Raw genomic sequence first — 8,252 nt, forward strand, 5'->3', positions numbered from 1 at the left:
CAAATTTCTCCACGTACCCATTTGGAGCCAGGTGGCTTAGATTACCGAGTTACATTGCTGACTCCCGTTCCAATAGGAATAACCAGCAACACCAGGACTTGAACCCCCTATTCTCACGGATAATAGATTTCAAGTCTAGCGTACTAACGACTCAGCTAGGATGGCTCGTCCTAACCAGTCTTAGCTTCTATAATATAGAAGACTATCTGAAGGAGTTCCTCCAATTTTTTTTTATTTGAGCCGTCTTTGTGCTCTAACAAGCCAATAAGCCAGCAAGCCACTTGTTGGCTCAAGCCAACAAGTGAGCAGCTTCAAACTGACGTTGAATTAGATTCAAAAAGACTCAAGAAGGGCCACCATTACCTGGTCCCCGGAAGAAATCAAGGTATTGAAATAATAGAAAAGTTTTAAGATCTAAAATTGTTTACACAAAAAGCTGCCATCTACCTTTGCTTAAAAATTTTTTTAATAATTTTTTTTTAAGTTGATGATTTCAACTTTATTGTTTGAACTAAGAAAGAAGAAAGGTATCGCTAGGGCTTCCTAAGATTTAATAGTTCCAAAATAATTCAGTTTTGTTAAAAAGAGAAACTATTTTAATCTACTTCGTTTTTCTTAAAATATAGTTTTATCATTTTTTTTTCTGTTTCTTTTTTATATTTTGTTGTCTTATTTTGGATTTTTGATTATTTTTTCCTAAAATACTACATTTACAAAATATTATATTAAATAAAATATTTAGAAATATTTTTATATTTTATTCCTATTTAACATTTTATGTTCTATTTTATATAATTTTTTTTCGAATGTTGAATCAATAATTTATACCATTTTTATCCCTCTTTACACTCCTTTATTTAAAAATTTACCATTTTAAAGTTTTCACTTAAATTTGCTTTTAAATGAAAAGCCAATAATACCTCAGAAAATAGCGATAAAGCAAAACACATTTATCCTTCCACATTTTGTAATTCAAGAAGCAGAAAATCGTGAAATCTTTCAAAAATACAACAAAAGAGATATAATCAGCGTTGCCAACGCTTTGCAATAAATTCTGATAGTTTTCCGATAAAATTTATACCGCGGGATATTAAGTTGTTCAATCTGAACAGCATGTTAAAAATTTTCGGCAACCAGAAGAAAATCTTAGACATTCTAAAGCTTGAATTATATCCGAGTCAGAAAGGATCAAGCAAAGCCAAAATATACCCAAAAAGTTGCACTGTACCAAAAATTTTCGAATGTACTGCGTTGTACCAGGTTCTCTAAATTGTACCAAAAACGGTAAAATTGTAACTCACTGGTATTGTCGGATATAATCTACTAAGTTTTGGGTGAATTTTGCTTACAACGAGCTGGGCGTGTTAGAAAGTTGCTTAGAGCAAAAATCAAATGCAAGGTCAATCGAGATATCCATCGTTATTGTTCGAAAGCTAATGTGTAGAATGTGCTGCTCCTTCTGCAAACATATAGATTTACGTGTTTTGAATTAGCATTAAAACACATATTAAGTGACGGGTTAACGCTTAACCCAGTGAAATAATAGATAGATTCTAAACTTATCCACCTGACTGTGAACCTACTCTTTCTTAATGCCAATTTTGGTATTATATTGCATTACGTGCCGGTTTTCATTGAGAAACAGTTACAAAATACCTTAAACCAACAAAGTTACTGAACTTTTGTCAATATACTAGGGCAATATTACCTTCAGACATAAAAAGTACTGGGGGAGGGGGATTGGAAAACAGAAAGGCTGAAAGCTGCTTTGATAATAAAATGAATGCAAGTTTCATGTATTTAATGGAATAAAGGCTTTGTTTTTAAGTGTTTAGTTCAGAAAAGGACATTAAGAAGACTGTAAATGAGTGAGGAATAGAAGATTGTTATTTCCTCTGTGAAATTGTTGTATTTGATTCTCTTTTTCAAAGAATCTTTCTCTCTTATTAAATATTTCAAAATTTTTATTATAAGCGTCAATTTTGATTTAGGGAACGATCCGAATGAGGATTTTCCCTTTTTTGTTGTAGTATTTTAACAGAATAATCAGCAATAAATCCCAATTTTACTAAAGAATTTCTTTTCTTATAAAAAATACAGCACAAAATCCTGCGCTTTCACTGGATTTTTTGTTAGCTAAACTCGTCTGATTTTTCGACCAATTATCCAAGTCCAAATGCAAAATCCAAAGAAAATCCAATAGCTCACTCAGGATAAAAAAAAGAACTTGGAGCTTTCGGACACGGTCACCAACTTCTTCCCAACAAGCTGGCCAAAATAGTAATTTTTAGAAAAGTAATCTGTGTTGCAGATGACTATGGGGAATTTTTGAACTGGTCGTATATTTAACCGTTGTGGTGACAACGTTACAGATACAACCTGTGTCACTAATCGAACTTAAAGAAATTTCGAGCATTGGGTTTGCAATACACTATGCTTCTATTGTCCTTCTGAAATCACTGTTATTTAGCCTTAATGGAGAGTCTAAACTGTAGATAAATATATATCTCTCTCTATTGAACACTTTTTATCAGAATTGAATAATTCAATTGATTTGTGGCCCAAAGAGTATTGGTAAATTATAAGAGTGGGACCTGGCGTTAGTGTCGACAAAAAACTATCAACGGCATCTATTGTATTGAGATATTTGGCTTTTTTTCAAGTTCTGTAATTATTTTTCTGTCAGGAACCGAGATCAGATCTTATCGTTACTCTAATTTTACCAAATAAATTAGTTAAATCAGTTACTCTTATTACTACACTGAAAGAATGTCAAGTGTTGCCAAACGCTAGATGCTGTTGATGTTCTTAAAAGTTACCCATGTTCTTTGTTTGGCCCACAAATGGAATTTTCAAAAACTTTCTATTGAAATAATATAATTTTTTGTTGCTCTCCACATAGATAGACATGTAAACATGTGGGCACTTTTTAAAGAACTTGGGGATTTGTGCAGATTTTTTCCTGAAGCAATTAGATCTTAACAGTTTTTTTCTGCTAAAAAATGCCACATTTTCCCGAATACTGCCAGTTTTAACTTTTTGTCTTCGAGAGGGACGGGGAGGTGGCCCAATAATCCATTTACTCTACCCCCCACCCCACCACCACCACATGTATGTGACATTAAAAGTTAAAGATACTAATTTTGTTTTTTTGTTTTTTGTAGTTATATATCCATTTTTTCTTTATTTTTCTTGTGTTTGTGTATTCTTTTGTAGTGTGTTTTTCGCTTTTTTATCTTATACTCCATCTGTTTCTTTTGATGGGAAATAAATATATACATACATACAGACTAATAAGGTGGTTCTAGTTGCTGTGAGGATGTACGAGAAACACCATAAGGAATCAAAGGTTATAAGATCACATCAAAGGAGCTGACGAAGTTTTTCCGCTCGAACCATGGGTGAATCTCCAGTATTTTAATGGGAGGGGGGCAAGAGAGGTCTATATCCGAAGAGTCAAGGGACATGGGATGCATTCTAATTTTTCTCCACATCCTTTGGGGGGTCTGCCCCCCCAAACGACGTCCCTGGCTCGAACCATAAATAAGAGAGCAGTCCTACTAATTTATTATTGATGAAAACCGGATAGCGAATGAAAGTAAGTTGTATTAAATTTCTGGTTTGAGCTTGGTAATGTTGCCAAAAGCTGCACGTCTTTTTTCAATTATTTTAAATTTATGTTCTGACGTTATATTTTAACAGTTTTATCGCTGCATTACACGGTGTTTTATTGTTAAGCTCGTTATGTATTTGAAATATTCCTATTAAGTTTAAACTCCAACGGTGAAGCAAAATACGAGATTCTGATGAATATTCAAGACTTTGTGATATTTTTTTTTGAAATGGTGAAAAAAGAGAACATAAAAATTTCTGAAACTTTTTTTTACCTCAATAAAAAACTGTTTATAACAGCTCTCTTATATAAAAAATAAAAAGAGCCGTTTTTAATATCAAACACATTCTGTGGATAGGCTAAAGTATTCCACTAATGTTAAGTGAGTGTCGCATAAATAATTAACATCTGTGAGTTACATATAATAAATGACAAAATATAAATAATAAATATGATAAATGATAATATACTATAATGATAACTAATTGTTCAAAATAATATATTTAATAAAAAATTTGTCGAAAAAGCGGCTGTATTAATTCAAAAAGCATTATGTGACACTTTGGCTCGACTGAGATTTTAAACTAGGGTTTTTGAGTTCTATACGTTCTTACGATAGATTTGTTTCTCCGTGTCTCGTTTAGTTTTCAAAACAACTATTGTTTTTCAAAAACAATCCTTGCCCAGGGTTTCTACATATATAATTTTTTGCATGCAAACACGATTATTTGGCTACATGTGCGGATATTACAGGTGTGTGTGTGAATTTTGGTTAAAATCTATCCAACTTCACAAAATATCATATAAATTCACGAATCTACACTTCTGCAATAACTTTGATCAAAAAATTGCATCAAATCTGTAGACTGGACAAGATCAAAATTGAAATTCAGAAATTGATTTCGTCAGTTGGAAATTATAGAAAACTATACTCTAAAGCTAATAAAGAGCATAAGAATAGGTTGCTTGTAATGGGAGCATGGGATAAAGCTTCCGAAGAAGTTGGAGTTGTGGCTAAGATTAATAGGCCAATTTAGATGATAATGAATGACTTGAAAAATATAGGTCAGTTTGTTCCGTTTTGTGAAGTATCGTCTGGGCTCTGCACAAACAGGCCTTCATTAGGGCGTAGCAGTTAAATATCTAGACTAGCATGGGGCAGATTGATTCTAACAGTGGTAGTCTTGAGTAGTCAAATTGTTTCTAAGCTAGAACAGAAGTCAAAAAGAAATATTGGAATATAATAGTTGATTTCTCACTTACAGCAAATTTTAACTGGCATCGTTATTGATCTTTTTAATGGATCCCAGTCCCATACCCTAACCTGTCAAGATATAGGCCTTGCCCTAGGCTAATTAAAAAGCTGAATTAATATATTGTTTTTCACTACTTAAAATCGGATGCAAAAAAAGTTGTCTAGCATTAAACCATGTACTAATTATAGCGTTAACATGCAAATTTCGTGTCGGATTTTTTAATGCGATATTTCACCGAAAAAATATCGTAGATGTGGGAGCCCAGTGCTATACCATTTCCTCCCTTTTGACTAGGCTACTGATAGAAAAAGAAACTTTAGATCAAAAATTGCCCCAGTATTGATATACCTTCTTTCCAGTCTTGATAACCTTCTCTCTACAAACAACCTTTAAGAACAATAAGTCACAAAAACCAAAACGAAACTTGTTTTACTTTCCTTTAAAACAGAAGTAATGTAATATAATATCTTTTGATTTATAACCGCCAAAAACAGTAGAAATCAGAAAAAACGGGTAAATTTTAAGTTTTAAAAGCAACTTTTAAAATTTCAAGGAATTTTTAAAAGTGTGCTTGTTTACCATTAAATTAATAAGAAGGACAGTCAAACTATTGAACATTCATTGAGTGTATATATTTAAGGCTACATATTTATCCATTAGAGGGGGGGTAGTAAGGGATAAAACTAAATGGTCTACATTAATGGCATAAGGAAGTTTTTATAATATTTTCAACTAGTTTCCAGAACTTTCTGGTGTCTCCTTACAGTGAGTAGGAGGAAATTTACACTAATTCACTGCGATTATATCATTTTGTATCTGATTCAATAATTAGCAGGATTAGAACTCTTCAGTTTAGTTAATTGAGCTGATTATTTTATTATTCTTTTTGTGGTATAGTGTTTCTATTTCATTAGCCTTCAGCTGGGATTTGGTCTGTAGTTGTTATTAAATGTAATCAGATGCATCTTTTACTGTCTTTGCACTGAACAACTAAAGCATTCAGGCAAGAATAGAAATCCCTTTGCCTTCCTCAACTTTTTTTATTTTTAATGATAAAAAATAACGAGAAAAATAAGAATGTTTACGTTATTTCCCACTTGACGAGACCATTATGTAATATGCAAGGATAAATATCTTAGAAATCTCTCAATCCTAAATTTAGTGTAAGCTGAGGGTGGCCTAAAACTAATCATAGGATCAGTTTGCTTATTAGTCGTTTGTCAGCGATGCTTATTAGTCAGTTTGCTTATTAGTCGTTATAGTATAGTGTCACTATAGCTTAGTATAGTAGTATAGCTTAGTATAGTAGCTATAGTATAGTGTCACTAGCTTATTAGTCGTTAGTATAGTGTCAGTTTGCTTATTAGTCGTTTGTCAGTGATTAGTCGTTTGTCAGTTTGCTTATTAGTCGTTTGTCAGTGATTTAATTATGTGTTGTATTTCAAATTTTAGAATGGGCTGCAAAGCTGAAACCTCCTGAGCATTTTAAAAAAGCACACCAATTCATAGAGACTCACGTGATGGGCCCTCCGTTTTAATTATAAACTCTTTAATTATTGCTTGGAAACAAAAGCTTTAACTGAATAATACAGATTATACCTACCAACAAAATATAGGTCTTAGTCTTTGGCTATGCTTTTATACCCCAATTGATGGGTCTTTTACGCTCTTTTCAAAAATACTAATCACTTTGAGACTCTTAAAGTAACACCTTCTTAATTATTATTTTCTAGAAGGAAATGATTACTGAGAAGTCTGAAAACTACATTAAACCTAAAAACAATCATAAATAGTTGCTCAAAGAGGATCAGTAACTTATAAGAGTGATAACTGGTGCTAGTGTCTATCAATATCATCTAGCGTTAGGTGACACCTGGAGTTTTTACAACCTATATAATCAATTTTCTGTCAGGACTGAGATCAGATATTTACTACTACCCTAACTTCACCAATTACAGTAATTATGACAGATTATTTTTATTGTTACACTGAAAAATGCCCATTGTCACCAAACGCTAGACGGCGTTGATAATTTTTTTTTGTCAGTACTAGCGCCAGTTCCCACTCTTATAAGCTATCCAATCCATACTCTTCGTGATGTAAACTTATTTATTACTACCCTAGCTTCACCAATTACAGTAATTATGACAAATTATTCTTATTGTTACACTGGAAAATGCCCAGTGTCACCAAACGCTAGATGGCGTTGATAGTTTTTTTTTTCAACACTAGTGCCAGTTCCCATTCTTATAAGCCATCCAATCCATGCTCTTCGTGATAGAAATGCATCTTGCTATACCACACATTAGTTGTATATTTGTGTTCGATATGCAATCATTCAGTTTTAACCTGAGTGATCACTACGCAGACAGGTATGTTCAAACACCCTCAGTACATTTTCATGTAGTCAATTCACTCACTGGTGGATCCAGGGGGCGGGGGGAGGATACTGTCCCCATGATTTTTCTGGTGCCCTCTTACCTGTTCTTTCTTTTTTTTACTTTTCTTATAATAAATTTGTCAATTTCGTCAATTATTGGCACCATTGTCACGTTAGGTATCCTTCATGATTTTGCTCTAGATCCGCGCCTGGTTTCACTGACCATGCTTTGCATCTATAAAGAATGATTGTTCGAGACAAAGCCAGGAAGACTCGAACTTTAGTTCATTCACGAATTTTACTCTTTGTGCTTGTTTATAATAGTAACAAACTTGTATTGCTTCACGCAACCTTACTAAGTTTTATCAATAATAGTCCTGTTTTTCCTCGTGAAATTTCAAAACCATTGAAAAACTGACCTAGATTAACTTTTCAGCTAAACCAGTGAAGGTATTTTTCAGTTTATATGTTACCATTATCAAGCTTAAAAGTAGATCTAAAAATTAGGAATGGAAGGGGGGTGCAAAAAAAGGTTCCTGGTGACAGGAAGCATAGCAATACTGGAAGTTTATTTTGAAAAGTGAGATAAATCTCCTTTCCTTGATTGCCAAAATAGTTATAAACAGGAGACTTGGCACAGTCAATATTAATATTTATCTCTAGCATTTTGTGAAGTAAGAATGCCATGAACTTTTTTATGGAGGGGCGGGGGGTAAGTTCTAACAGTAATTCTGATTTTATTAAAATCTATTTGAAGGAATTCTCTTTGTCTTCTATCGACACTTTTTTGGGGGTCACTCTTTTATCCTTTCTCTAGTGATGCTCATGTAATGAAGGATTATAAAACATTTCCTACAAATGACCAATCGTTAATAACAATCGACATACCCGAAATAGATTTTTCGGCTTTTCTGCCGAAATGCCGAATTTTATGTCGGTTAACCTAGCACTTTTTGAAATTTCACAACCAAAATCTAGCAAAAACAAAATCTAAAAATAACAG

This window comes from Artemia franciscana, chromosome 8 (assembly GCF_032884065.1).
Source record: "Artemia franciscana chromosome 8, ASM3288406v1, whole genome shotgun sequence".
NCBI lineage: Eukaryota > Metazoa > Arthropoda > Branchiopoda > Anostraca > Artemiidae > Artemia > Artemia franciscana.